General features: G+C 36.3%; 1 protein-coding gene and 1 pseudogene across 4 annotated transcripts in view; both read right to left on the bottom strand.

Annotated features, from left to right (window-relative positions):
• The window catches only part of EDA (ectodysplasin A), a 429,191-nt gene that overhangs the window by 338,013 nt on the left and 77,640 nt on the right, over positions 1-13,538 (bottom strand). The gene's annotated exons all lie outside the window — the stretch shown is intronic.
• LOC116535106 lies at positions 12,073-12,272 on the bottom strand (annotated as a pseudogene).

Below are 13,538 nucleotides of genomic sequence, written 5' to 3'. Positions count from 1 at the left end.
ACATAACTGAGAAAATAATGGCAGAAACTTTTAAAATAAGATTGCTGGAGGACTCTATAGTACAATGGAGATGACAAAGGACAGAAGTGGCACAATATTTTTTAAAATGTTCAAAGTAAACAACTGTCAACCATGGATTCTATATCCAGTAAAATTCCTTTAGGAGTGAAGGGAAAATAAACACATTCTCAGATGAAGGAAAACTAAAAGAAGTTATTGATAGAAGACCTATCCTAAAAATGTTGCTAAGTGAAGTTCGTCAAACACAAAGGAAATGATAAAGGAAGGAATCTTAGGGCCTCAATTAAAAAAAAAGAAACAACAGAAATTAGGTACATAAAATAAACTATCATTTTCTCATGAGTTTTATAAATCTTATTTGATAATTGAAACAAAGGTATAACACCATCTGATACTCAAGAGGGTGATATTTAAAAGTAGGGAAAGAGAAAGAATATAAGTATGAGGGTTCCAAACTTCACTCAAAGTGGTAAATGTTGATTCCAGCAGACTGTTATAAATCACACACACACACATACACATACAGTAATACACAGAGCAATCACTGCAAAAACTATATAAAGAGATACACTCAAAGATACTATAAATCAAGCTAAAAATGTTCAAGTAATCTACAGGAAGACAAGAAAACAGAAACAGATGAATAAGGACTAGAGAGAACAGGTAAAATAAATAATAAAATGATAGGCTTAAGTAACATCTCTCTCTGCATATAAATAATTGTATTACATATAAATGGTCTAAATATACCAATCAGAAGATAGAGATTGACACAGTAGATAAAAATGCACAGCCCAAATATATGTCCTTTACAAGAAACTTACTTCAAATTCAACAACATAGGAAAGTTGAGAGTAAAATGATTGAAAAAATACATCATACAAACATTAAGAACTAAAAGTATATCTATCATTCAATCCAGCAATACCACTACTGGCTATCTAGCCAAAGGAAAATAAGTCACTGTATCAAAAATATATTGCATGTTTACTGCAGTACAATTCACAATTACAAAGATATGGAACCAACCTAAGTTTTCCCAAGGAAATTACAGAAAAACACCTAGAATCTATAAGTAAGTTTACCAAATGTATTAGTCCATTCTCACACTACTATAAAGAAGTACCTGAGACTGGGTAATTTATAAATAAAAGAGGTTTAGTTGGCTCACAGTTCCACAGGCTGTATAGGAAACAAGACAGCTTCTGGAGAGGTGAATCATGACAGAAGGTGAAAGGGAAGCATGCACATTTTCATGGCCAGAACATGAGGAAAAGAGAGAAGTGGGGTGCTATACACTTTTAAACAACCAGATTTCATAATAATTCACTATTACAAGAACAGCACCAAAAGGGAAATCTGCCCCCCAGGATCCAATCACTTCCTACCAGGCCCCACCTCCAACATTGGGGATTACAATTTGACATGAGATTTGGGCGGGGACACAGACTCAAACAATATCACCAAGTACATAGGATAAAAGACCAACACACAAATATTCAATTGCTTTTCTATATATTGACAATGAACATGCAGAAGCTAAAATTAAAAACACAATACCAGTTACAATAGCACTGAAGAATATAGAGTACTTAGGTAGATACTTAACAAAACATGTATAAGCTGTATACACTGAACATTATAAAATGCTGTTGAATCCCTTCATGTTAAAAACTCTCAATAACCTAGGTATTGAAGGAACATATCTCAAAATAATAAGAGTCATCTATGACAATCCCACAGCCAATATCATATTGAATGGGCAAAAGGTGGAAGCATTTCCCTTGAAAACCAGCAAAAGACAAGGATGCCCTTTCTCACCACTCCTATTCAACATATTATTGTAGGTCCCGGCCAGAGCAATCAGGCAGGAGACAGAAATAAAGGGCATGCAAATAGTAAGGGAGGAAGTCAAACTATCCCTGTTTGTTGATAATATGATTCTATATCCAGAAAATCCCATAGTCTTGGACCAAAAGCTCCTTCAGCTGATAAACAACTTCAGCAAAGTTTCAGGATACAAAATCAGTGTACAAAAATCACTAGGATTCCTATATACAAACAACAGCCAAGCAAACTGCCAAATCAGGAATGTAATCTCATTCACAACTGCTACAAAAAGAATAAAATACCTAGGAATACAGCTAACCAGGGAGGTGAAAGATCAATGAGAATTACAAAACACTGCTGACAGAAATCAGGGATGACAAAAACAAATGGAAAATAATTCCATGCTCGTAGATAAGAAGAATAAATATCATTAAAATAGCCATACTACCCAAAGCAATTTAGAGATTCAATGCTATTCCTATCAAATTACCAATAACGTTCATCACAAAGCTAGAAAGAAATATTTTAAAATTCATATGGAACCAAATAACAGCCCGAATAGCCAAGACAATCCCAAGCAAAAAAAAAAAAAAAAAAAAAAAAAAAAAAATCTGGAGGCATCATATTACCTGACTTTAAACTATATTACAAAGTGACAGTAACCTGTAATGGTACAAAACAGATGCATAGATCAATGGAACAGCATAGAGAGCAGAGAAATAAAGCCACACACCTACAACTATCTGATATTTGATAAAGGCAACAAAAACAAGCACTGGGGAAAGGAGTCCCTATTCAATAAAGGTGCTGGGAAAACTGGTAGAAGATTGCCAGAAACTGCAGAAGACTGAAACTGGACCCCTTCCTTACAATATATATATAAATTAAGTCAAGAATGAGTAAAACTGAAATGTAAAACCCAAAACTATAAAAACCCTACAAGAAAATCTAGGCAATACCACTCAGAACATAGGTACAGGCATGATGGAGATGCCAAAAGCAATTGCAACAAAAGCAAAAATTGACAAATGGGGTATAATTAAATTAAAGAGTTTCGGTACAGCAAAAGAAACTATTGGCAGCGTAAACAACCCATAGAATGGGAAAAAATATGTGCAAACTATGCATCTGACAAAGGTCAAATATCCAGCAACTATAAGGAACTTAAAGTCATAAGAAAACAAACAAATTCATTAAAAGTTGGTAAAGGACATGAAAAGACACTTTTCAAAAGAATACATACATGTGGCCAACAAGCACATGAAAAAAAAAGCTCAATGTCGCTAATTATTAGAGAAATCAAATCCACAATGAGATACCATCTCACACCTGTCAAAATGACTACTATTAGAAAGTCAAAAATAACAGATGCTGGAGAGGTTGCAAAGAAAAGGGAATCCTTGGCCAGGTGCAGTGGCTCATGACCGTAATCCTAGCACTTTGGGTGACTGAGGTGGGTGGATCACAAGGTCAAGAGATGGAGACCATCCTGGCCAACAAAGTGAAACTCTGTCTCTACTAAAACTACAAACATTAGCTAGGTGTGGTAGCATGTGCCTGAAATCCCAGCTACTTGGGAGGCTAAGGCAGGAGAATCACTTTAACTCAGGAGGCGGAGGTTGCAGTGAACTGAGATTGCACCACTGCACTCAAGCCTGGGCAACAGAGCGAGACTCTGTCTCAAAAAAAATTGTTTAAGTTCTCTGTAGATTCTGGAGAGTAGCCCTTTGTCAGATGGGTAGATTGCAAAAATTTCTTCCCATTCTGTTGGTTGCCAGTTCACTCTACTGATAGTTCATTTTGCTGTGCTGAAGCTCTTAAGTTTAATTAGATCCCATTTGTCTATTTTGGCTTTTGTTGCCATTGCTTTTGGTGTTTTAGTCATGAGGTCCTTGCCCATGCCTATGTCCTGAATGGTACTGCCTAGGTTTTCTTCTAGAGTTTTTATGGTGTTAGGCCTTATGTTTAAATATTTAACCCGTCTAGAGTTAATTTTTGTATAAGCTGTAAGGAAGGTATCCAGTTTCAGCTTTCTGCATATGGCTAGCCAGTTTTCCTAACACCATTTATTAAATAGGAAATCCTTTCCCCATTGCTTGTTTTTCTCAGGTTTGTCAAAGATCAGATGGTTGTAGTTGTGTGGTGTTCTTTCTGAGGCCTCTGTTCTGTTTCATTGGTCTATATCTCTGTTTTGGTACCAGTACTATGCTGTTCTGATTACAGTAGCCTTGTAATGTAGTTTGAAGTCGTGTTGCATGATGCCTCCAGCTTTTTTTTTTTTTTGCTTAGGGTTGTCTTGGCTATGTGGGCTCTTTTTTGGTTCCATATGAAGTTTAAGGGTTTTTTTTTTTTTTTCCAATTCTGTGAAGAAAGACATGGGTAGTTTGATGGGGATAGCACTGAATGTATACATTACTTTGGGCAGTATGGCCATTTTCACAATATTGATTCTTCCTAACCATGAGCATGGAATGTTTTTCCATCTGTTTGTGTCCTCTCTTATTTCCTTGCACAGTGGTTTGTAGTCCTCCTTGAAGAGGTCCTTCTTATCCCTTGTTAGTTGTATTAATAGGTATTTTATTCACTTTGTAGCAATTGCGAATGGGAGTTCATTCATGATTTGGCTCTCTGTTAGTCTATTATTGGTGTATAAGAAAGCTTGTGATTTCGTACATTGATTTTGTAACCTGAGACTTTGCTGAAGTTGCTTATCAGCTTAAGGAGATTCTGGTTGAGACAATGGGGTTCTTCTAAACATACAATCACGTCATCTGCAAACAGGGCAAATTTGACATCCTCTCTTCCTATTCAAATACCCTTTGTTTCCTTCTCTTGCCTGATGGCCCTAGCCAGAACTTCCAATGTTATGTTGAATAGGAGTGGTGAGAGAGGGCATCCTTGTCTTGTGCCAGTTTTCAAAGGGAATGCAAGAAAAAAACAAACAACCCCATCAAAAAGTAGGCAAAGGATATGAACAGACACTTTTCAAAAGAAGACATTTATGTAGCCAACAAACATATGAAAAAAAGCTCATCATCACTGGTCATTAGAGAAATGCAAATCAAAACCACATTGAGATACCACCTCACACCAGTTAGAATGGTGATCATTAAAAAATCAGGAGACAACAAATGCTGGAGAGGATGTGGAGAAATAGGAATACTTACACACTGTTGGTGGGAGTGTAAATTAATTCAACCATTGTGGAAGACAGTGTGGCAATTCCTCAAGAATCTAGAAATACAAATACCATTCGACCCAGCAATCCCATTGCTGGGTATATACCCAAAGGATTATAAATCATTCTCTTATAAAGACACATGCACATGTATGTTTATTGTAGCAGTGTTTACAATAGCAAAGACTTGGAACCAACCCAAATGCCCATCAGTGATTGACTGGATAAAGAAAATGTGGCACATATACACCATGGAATACTATGCAGCCATAAAAAAAGGATGAGTTCATGTCTTTTGCAGGGACATGGATGAAACTGGAAACCATTATTGTCAGCAAACTGACACAAGAACAGAAAATCAAACACCACATGTTCTCACTCATAAGTGGGTGTTGAACAATGAGAACACACGGACACAGAGAGGGGAACATCACACACCAGGGCCTGGGGGGTGGGGGGGGCTAGGGGAGGAATGGCACAGGGTGGAGGGACTGGGGAGGGATAGCAGGATAAATACCTAATGTAGATGACAGGACAATGGATGGCAGCAAACCACCACCATGGCACATGTATACCTATATAACAAACCTGCACGATCTGCACATGTACCCCAGAACTTAAAGTATAATAAAAAAATCAAAAATTGTTGAAAAACATAAAAAAACAAAAGAAAGGGGAATGCTTATACACTGTTAGTGGGAGTATAAATTAGTTCAACCATTGTGGAGAACAGTATGGCAATTCCTCAGAGAACTACCATTTGACCCAGCAATCTCATTATTGGTCATAAACACAAAGGAATATAAATGATTCCACTATAAAGACACATGCATGTGTATGTTCATTGCAGCACTATTCAGAATAGCAAAGACATGGAATCAATGTAAATGTCCATCAATGGCAGACTGGATTAAAAAAAAATGTGGTACATATATATCATGGAATACCATGCAACCATAAAAAAAGAATGAAATCATGTCTTTTGCAGAAACATGGATGGAACTGGAGGCCATTATCCTTAGCAAACTAATACAGGAACAGAAAACCAAATACTGCATGTTTTCACTTATCAGTGGGAGCTAAATGATGAGAACACATGGACACAAAGAAGGGAACATTAGACACTGGGGCCTACTTGAAGATGGGGGGTGAGAAGAGGGAGAGGATCAGAAAAAAATAACTCTTGGGTACTAGGCTTAGCACCTGGGTGACAAAATAATCTGTACAACAAATTCCTCTGACATAAGTTTACCTATGTAACAAACCTGCACATGTACTCCTGAACCTGAAAGTTAAAAAATTTTAAGAATTAAATAAAATGCTGTTGAAAGGAATTTTAAAAAGACCTAAATAGATAGATATATTGTGTTCATTGATTGGAAGACAACATAGTAAAGATGTCAGTTTTCCCCATATTGATCCACAGGTTTATTGTAATTCCTATAAAAATCCCAACAATGATTTCTGTAGACATAGGCAAGCTTATTTTAAGTTATATGGAAAGGCACAGGTCCCAGAATAGGTAGAACAGCCCTGGAAAAGAAAAAGAAAGCAGAAGGAATCACTCTAGCACATATTGACATTTACTATATAGTTACTGAATCAAAACAGCATAGTATTAGTGGAGGGTAGATGTATAGCTCCATGGGACAAAATAGAGAGCTCAAAAATACATTCACATAAATATGCATGACTAAAGGTTCAAACCCAATTCAATGGAGGAAGCATAGCCTTTTCCACAAATGATGCTGGAGCAATCAAATCTCCCTAGGCAAGAAAAGTAACCTCTACTTAATCTTCACACTTTATATATAAGTTAACTCGAAATGTATCATAGACTTACATATAAAAGTAAAATTATAAAACTTTTTTTAAAAATAGGAGAAAATCTTTGGGAACTAGGGTGAGGCAGAGTCCTTAGACTTGACACAAAAAGTATGATCTGTAAAAGAAAAAATTTGATAAATCGAACCTCACCAAAATTTAAAACTTTTGCTCTGTGAAAGCCTATGTGAACACTAGAAAAAGATAAGCTTATAGACTGGGAGAAAATATTTCCAAACCACTATTTGAAAATTAACTTATGTCTAGAACCTATGTAACAAATCTGCATGTTCTGCACATGTACCCCAGAACTTAAAGTATAATTTAAAAAAACTTCAACAGTAAATTAAAACAAATAAAAGACATGAAGAGATACTTAACTAAAGAGGACCTAGAGATGGCAGATCAGTACATGAAAAGATGTTCAATATCATTAGCCATCAGGGAAATAAAAATTAAAATCACCTATCCAAAAGGCTAATATTAAAAATAGTGACAGTACCAAATATTGACAAGAATGTGGAGAAATAGGACCATTCATGTGGGAATATAAAATAGTACAGCCATTATGGTAAATAGTTTGGCAGTTTCTTTAAAAAAAACAAAAACAAAAACAAAAACAAACTAAACATGCAACTATCATGTGACCCAGCAACTAGATTCTTAGGCATTTATCCTAGAAAAATAAAAACTTACGTTCACACAAAAACCTGTACACAAACATTCATGGCATCTTTCTTTGTAATTTCCAAAACCTGAAATAAGCCTTAATGTCCTTCAACAGGTGACTGGTTAAACAAACTACAGTTTATCCACACAATGAAACCCTACTTGGCAATAAAAAGGAACAAACTATTGACACACACAACAGTTTGGATGGATCCCAAGGGGACTACGCTGAGTGAAAAAAAATAAATCCCAAAAGTGTACATACCATATGATTCCATTTGTATGACATTTTAGAAATAACAAAATTGTAGAAACAGGAGATTAGTGGTTTCCAGGGGTTACAGATGGGGTAAAGGAAGGGTACACAAGGGGGCAGTGGGTGTGTTTATAAAAAGACGAAACAAAGGACCCTTTTGATGTTGGAACTGTTCTGTATCTCAACTGTGGTAGCAGATACTCAAGGCTACACAGATAAGATTGTATAAAACTAAACACATATATAAATATATATAAATATATATATTTATATATATAAATATATATATTTATATATATATAAATATATATATTTACAAGGGCAAGTAAATCTGGAGAAATATGAATAAGATAGGTAGATTATATCAATGTCAATTTCTGATCATATTATACTATAGCTTTGTAAACTGTTAACATTAGGGAAAACTAGATAAGTGTACAAAGGAGTTATTTGTATTATTTCTTAAAATTGCATGTCAATCTACAATTTTCTCAATAACATCAGTTTAAAATGCTGGGGACACAGAGAGGAGTGATGGCACATGCCTGTAGTCCCAGCTCTGAAGGTTGAGGTGAGTGGATCTCTTGAGTCCAAATGTTCAAGGCCAGCCTGAGCAACACAGTGAGACCCCTCTTTAAAAAGAAAAAAAACTTGATTCTGAAGACAGTTTAAAGAAAAGAGAAATCAGTGAACACTAGGAGGTAGTATGGGTTCATTAAGAAAAAAAAAAAAAAAACTCATTCACCCTCCCCTCCCTTTCTTCCTTCCTTTATTTTTGATGTAAAAGTTATCAGGTGAGTGTTATAACTGTTTTTATATCCTGAGTCTAGGAAAATATTTGATGGTGTCTCACAAAAGCTTTATAGAGTCAAAATTGATGTGCCACATTAGAGTTGAGAGAACTTGTAAACATTTGAAAGACCATACTCAATACTGATTGAAAGATTAAATGTCAATCAATGGTCCCCAGCCAATTGCTAATCTCCTTCAAGATTTCCACTGACAGTTTGACAAGCAAACAGAAAGCATATAGTTGATTGAATCTGCAGATGGTCTGAAGCACACAAGGGTAGCTGATATTTGAATGGTCAGAATTAAAAATTAACAGACTATATTGGCTATTATATAACACAATGAAATCTAACATAAACAAATAAAAAGCCCTTCACAAATGTCCAAACTTACAATTAAATAAACACAGGAGCATCTATGAAAGAGTTTTAAGTTGATTAAAAGCCAAGTGAACCATCATGAGCTCAGACTTCATTTCTTACTGTTTCTGCTGCATTGAAAACTTTGCCATTCCTCAAACACTCCAAGCACATTCTAGACTGGGGACCTTTCCACATGCTATTTTCTCTATCTGGTTGGTTCTTCTCCCAATTATCTGCACGATGTTCTCCTTCATTTCTTCCAGGTCTTGCTTTATCACAGAGGCCTTTCTTGACCATATAAGTGAGACAGCAACTCCCACCCCTCACTTTCTATACATTCCTTTCCTTATTCTAAGTTTCTTCTGTATTTGCTTTCACCTGATATATTATAGATCTATTTTTTATATTTTTTGTCTGCCCTGACCCCAGCTCCCATCAAAATGGGAGTAGGTAACAGGAACTTCGTTCTTTTCCTAGCCAGAGGCAGATACAGGTTTTGTTGGACTTAAAATAAATACAAGTTGCAGAATTTTCTTCAAGAAAAATAATACAAAATTACAAATATGAAATTGGTTATAGGGCCTTAGAAGATGTCCCTGCAAGCGAGGGGCTGGAACTACAGCACACCCCACCCACACCAGGCTAATTTTTTGAAAAAAATTTTTGTTTTGGAGACAGAGTTTTACTCTTGTTGCCCAGGCTGGAGTGCAATGCTGCGATCTCAGCTAACTGCCACCTCTGCCTCCCAGGTTCAAGCCATTCTCCTGCCTCAGCCTCCTGAGTAGCTGGGATTATAGGCAAGGGCCACCATGCCCAGCTAATTTAGTATTTTTATAGTAGATACGGGGTTTCTCCATGTTGGTCAGGCTGGTCTTGAACTCCCGACCTCAGGTGATCCTCCCACCTTGGCCTTCCAAAGTGTTGGGATTACAGGCGTGAGCCTTCCCACCTGGCAATTTTTTTGTATTTTTAGTAGAGATGGGGATTCACCATGTTGGCCAAGCTGGTCTCAAACTCCTGACCTCAGGTAATTCACCCACCTCAGCCTCCCAAAGTTCTGGGATTACAGGTGTGAGCCACCATGCCTGGTCTTTGATCTGCTCTTAATAAGAAATTTTGAGAGCTTTTGCATCTATGTTCATCATGGATATTGGCCTGAAGTTTTCTTTTCTTGTTGAGTCTCTGCCAGGTTTTGGAATCAGGATGATGTTGGTCTCATAAAATGATTTGGGAATAATTCCTTATTTTTGTATTGTTTGGAATAGTTTCAGAAGGAATGGTACCAGCTCCTCTTTGTATGTCTGGTAGAATTCGGCTGTGAATCCGTCTGGACCTGGGCTTTTTTTGGGTGGTAAGCTCTTAATTGCTGCCTCAACTTCAGACCTTGTTATGAGTCTGTTCAGGGTTTCGGCTTCTTCCTAGTTTAGGCTTGGGAGGAGGCAAGAGAGTTTTTTCTTTACCTTTTTGGTAGGTAACTGACCTAGGAAACAAGGATTGTGTGCTTTATCAAGATGATTCCTTGTGCTTCATGTTCTATATTAGGTTTTTGATTACTTAAGAAAACTGAGTCCTCTAAAAGAGCTAAGGATTTTTCTACAACTACATTTTTACATTTGCCTTTAAAGTATTTTAACTGTTGCTCTATTTAAATGAATTACTATTATTTCACAGTCACTTACCATATTTTGCCCAAGTGTTTTCAACCATATATATATGTATATACACACACATACACACACACACACACACACACACACACACACACACACACACATATAGTTTTCTTTCTTTTTTCTTTTTTGAAACAAAGTCTGGCTCTATAATCCAGGCTGAAGTACAGTGGCGCAATCTCGATTCACTGTGTCTGCCTCCCAAGCTCAAGCGATTCTCCTGCTTCAGCCTGCCAAGTAGCTAGGACTACAGGCGTGCACCGCCATACTGGGCTAATTTTTGTATTTTTTTGTAGAGATAGGGTTTTGCCATGTTGACCAGGCTGGTCTCAAACTCATGAGTTAAAGCAATCCATCTGCCTTGGCCTCCTAAAATGCTGGGATTACAGGCATGAGCAACTGTGCCAGGTCAATTACCTTTGATATTTTTTACAAACTTCACAAAATCAAATTCTAAGTTAAGTCTCTTCACCTTGAATTAACTTCGAGATTTTCCAGATGGCCCTTGAAACATCTCAAAAGGATACCTCTTTTTATGAAAAGAGAAATATAAACTAACTGGGCTTATTTGATATATTAAATTATATGGAAGGTGCCAAATAATATGTAAAGCTAATCCTTTGAGTTATGTTTGTATGGATGTGCTATTAATATGTGTTTCAGAAATTGGATAAAATTCATAGAAAACTAGCAGTCCTGGTATAATGGTAAGTCATAATTCTTACAACATTATCTTAAAATGTTGTATGCAGCAGAAATAACTGAATTTCCTTGTCAATTCCATCAACATTGTAGTGAACTCTCAACAGGCCTTTAACCATGGCAATTTTAAGCCTTATTATTCACAGATGGTTGTTTACTCTGGTACTTTCCTGAGCAACCATAAGCCTAAAGTGTTTTATCTTCAAGAAGATTCATGGAAAGGACTCTGACAAGTACAGATTTCTGATAACTTTAACATGATACCATTAGACTGGGTGAGGATTTCCAGATCTCTAATGAAGAAACTAGTTTTATAAAACTGCTAACCCAAATGCAGAACAAGAATTAATTAAATACCAAGGAAATGCTTTGGCAGTTTTTCATACTGAGTCAGTCAGTACTGAAATTGTTAAGATATGCAATTTACAGAGAATGAAGTTTGCCTGGGAGGAATTAGGTGGAAATACTATTATTAATAATGATAGTTTATATATTGCACTTAATTTATAAAGTATTTTCCAGTATAGTATGTCATTAGGTACACACTTCACTTAAATCACCTAAACCATTATCTGAAGGTCAGATTGATTTTGGCTTGTGTGAGGAAGAGCTGTCATACTCAGGATGGTTAAACAGAGAAAGCAGAGTAGTGACTGACAACCCTGTCATATTCTCCTTCTCTCCCCTCCCTTTGTTCTGGTTTTGAGGGTTGTTCAATTCATGAATAGTTATATGCCCAATTAGACTCTGGTAAATTTAATATTTTTCCCCACCCAGACTGTGTCCTCTCCCCCTTACTCTCCCAAAAGAAAAGAAGAACAATCATTAGTGGCAAATGGCAATTGAAGTAAAGCAATACCAAGAGGCAGCTTTACAGTCAGGAGATAACGTGGTTTTTAGTACTCTATACGTTCAAAGAAACTTCTCCAGTAATAAACTATAGAAATGATCCCTGAAATTATGGTCTTTAACTTTAATTTGTCTAAAGTTTTTAACAGTTAGTAGGTGCTCAATAAATATTTATTGAATGAACAAATGAACAATAATGTAGTGGCATTAAAAAGGCAAATATTACCTAAACCTGCAATAATATATACATCCAGATACACCCAGACGAAAACTGTGATCATCACGGCTAGTCAGACCACACCCAAAATATTTTCCCCATTTTAACAAGAAAATAGGGGAAAAAAAGCATTCTTTGGTCCTAAAAGCCTTGGTTGGAAACCATGTACTATGTCTTTCCTTTAGTGCAGCCTATCACCTTGTTTTGCACTGCGCATTTCCTTGTCTGCATCTCACACATTTTAAGTTTCACAAAGTCAGAAACTATATCTTTCTCTTTCACTGTTGTATTCCTAAATACCGGCAGAGTGTCTGACACACAGAAAGTCATTCGGTAAATACAGTTTAATGAAGGATAAATCAGAGAACATCCAAACAAGAGTAGCCTAGAAAAAAACAGAGATTTAATGCCATGTTTTTCTCACTCAAAGGCATTATACGCCAGACACATTCAAAGATAGGATGTGGTTCATGCCCTCAAGGAGCTCACAATTCAGAGGATGTGTAAAAATATAGCTACAAAACTATGACTACAATATACAGTGTGGAAAGTGCAACAAAGTAACAAACGAACAGTTGAAAGCATGTTTAGTCTGGAGTTGGGAGGTTGGAGACTAGTCAGGGAGATGTGGTGATCTTTCTCTCATCTGAATAACTATGATATGGCAGAGTTTATGATTGCAGTATTAAATAAAGAAGACTTTTGTAACAAGTAGATTAGTGTACAAATGACGTTAGTTATCTCCCATGAAGACAAGTTCTCCACTGCTAACACATTTCAAGCCTAGGATGGTGATGACTTGATGGAGATATTGCAGAAGTGATTGACAAAGAATATGAGATCTTGGGCCAGATGACCTCTACTTCCATTCTAACCCAGAGATTATCTGACACTTTGAGTCTCTGCTTTAGAGAGCGAGAGAGGGTAGAAAATCAATATTTTCAAATAAAAATCCTATGCTAATTATGTCTGTTTAGCTTTGCCTTAAGGATCAATACTTAATAGAAATTATGCCTCTCCATGCAGTACATATTGGACTTTAATCTTATACCCAAATTCCTTGCTTTGTGATAAACTGAAATATTGCTTTCTGCCACAACATACACAAGATGAAGTGAAATGATTATTTGAAGTCACATCTGCATCACAGTACAGCTAATGACAAACG

Source organism: Sapajus apella, unplaced genomic scaffold (assembly GCF_009761245.1).
Source record: "Sapajus apella isolate SASKATOON/1434 unplaced genomic scaffold, GSC_monkey_1.0 scaffold91, whole genome shotgun sequence".
Taxonomy (NCBI): Eukaryota; Metazoa; Chordata; class Mammalia; order Primates; family Cebidae; genus Sapajus; species Sapajus apella.
Note: the sequence above shows the minus strand (reverse complement) of the source record. Positions and strands in the feature narration are given on the sequence as shown.